This window comes from Carlito syrichta, unplaced genomic scaffold (assembly GCF_000164805.1).
Source record: "Carlito syrichta isolate Samal-C Ts95f unplaced genomic scaffold, Tarsius_syrichta-2.0.1 Scaffold135610, whole genome shotgun sequence".
Taxonomy (NCBI): Eukaryota; Metazoa; Chordata; class Mammalia; order Primates; family Tarsiidae; genus Carlito; species Carlito syrichta.
The window spans coordinates 2,455-4,116 of NW_007079706.1; positions in this window are offsets into that span (position 1 = coordinate 2,455).

Genomic DNA, 1,662 nt, shown 5'->3' on the forward strand with positions numbered 1-1,662 from the left:
GGCCGGCAGGGCGCGAGGGCGAGACGCGGCTTTCCCGTCGGCGCCCGGGTGCGTGCGTGTCTGCCGTGGGTGTGAGTGTGTGTGAAGAGTGAGGAGGGGGAGTGTGGGGTTTTTTTTTTTTTTTTTTTGAACAAAAACAAACCGAAAGGGCGGCTGGGAATCGTAGTCCCGGCGGTCTGTCTGGCCTCCCCCGCTCCGGAAGAATATGGCTGCTCGCAGCGTGGGGACCACACTTCCCGGCGTGCCCCGCGGCCGTCTTTTCCGCCCGCCCTCTCCCGCCCTCTCCCGCCCTCCGCCTCGCGCTCGGCTCTGTGAGGAAGGGGGCGGACGGTCGTTTGGGGAAGGGACTGGGCGGGGTCTCGCGAGGTGCGGGAACTGGCAGGGGCCCCGAGGGATTCTGGGAGGAGATGCTGGGAAGGGGCGGTGGCTGGGCGCCCCTGGCCGCATTAACCCCTTCGGCGCTTCCTGCTTCGGGACCGCCGGGCGGGAGAGCGTGGGGATCGAGAACTGGTAGCTCGACTCCCACTTTGGGCTTCTCCCTGCCTGAGCGGCCGTCACCTACGCTTCTCGGAGGTGGCGGGAGGCAGGACTTTCCCTTTCGGCCCGCCCTAGATGACTCTGCCGCATAATAATGAGACAAAAAGACACTCATACTGGGAAACGGCTGCGCCGCGGCCGGCGGGCCGGACGGCGCGTCGTCCCCTCCCCCGCGCCCCTCCTAGCGCCCGGGAGGACGGCACCGGTGTCCCGGCCGGCAGTACCCTGGAGAGAGCCCGCCCGGAGCCACCTCTCTAAACCTGCTTTGTGGCATCGGATGTGACCTTGGCTCCGGGCACGGAGCAGCTGTGTAAAACAGGGTGGCTGCACGGCCAGCTGGGAGCCCCGGGCACCGTGTTTGGCCTGAGAGCCGGCTGCCGGGAGCGGAGTGTAGTGGCGAGCGCCTGGCACGTGGGAGGCCTCTGCACGCCACGCGTTGACTCGGTCCAGAAGCGTTCCTAGAATCGGGCCTGAGCCGGGCTAAGAGCCAGCTCTCAGCGACTGGAGAGTTCCCGCACGCCCGGCCCTGACACCCGGGGTGCAGTGTCCTTGCGTCCCACCCTGGTCATACAGAAGACTTTGTGTCCAGTGAGCAAAATCCTGCAAAGCGCAAAGACTGAGGGTGAAATAACACCCCTACAGTCTCTTCTGCTAGCTTTACCAGAGAGGAGAAGAGGGACAACCCTCTCCTCAAAAACTGACTTTTTTTTTTTTTTTTTAACAAAGGGGTTTTTTTTCAACCTACAGGCTGATACAGTAGCCTCTGCCGAGTCATTTGGCTTCTTTCAGCTGTCTGCTTTGACTGACAAGAAGTAGAAGAGATCGATGGCTCACACCTGTAATCTCAGCAGTTGGTAGGCCGAGGCGGGAAGACAGCTTGGGTGATAGAGAGAGACCACATTTCTACAAAAAAAAAAGTGTTTGATTAACCACATGACTACTCAGGAGCCTGAGGTGGGAGGACCACCGGAGCATAGGAATTTGAGGTTACAGTGAGCGATGACTGAGCCACTGCACTCCAATCCTGTCTCTATGAAAAAAATTTTAATTAAAATTTACATGTTTAGCCGGGCTCCGTGGCTCAGCCTGTAATCCCAGCGCTTTGGGAGGCAGAGGTGAGTGGAT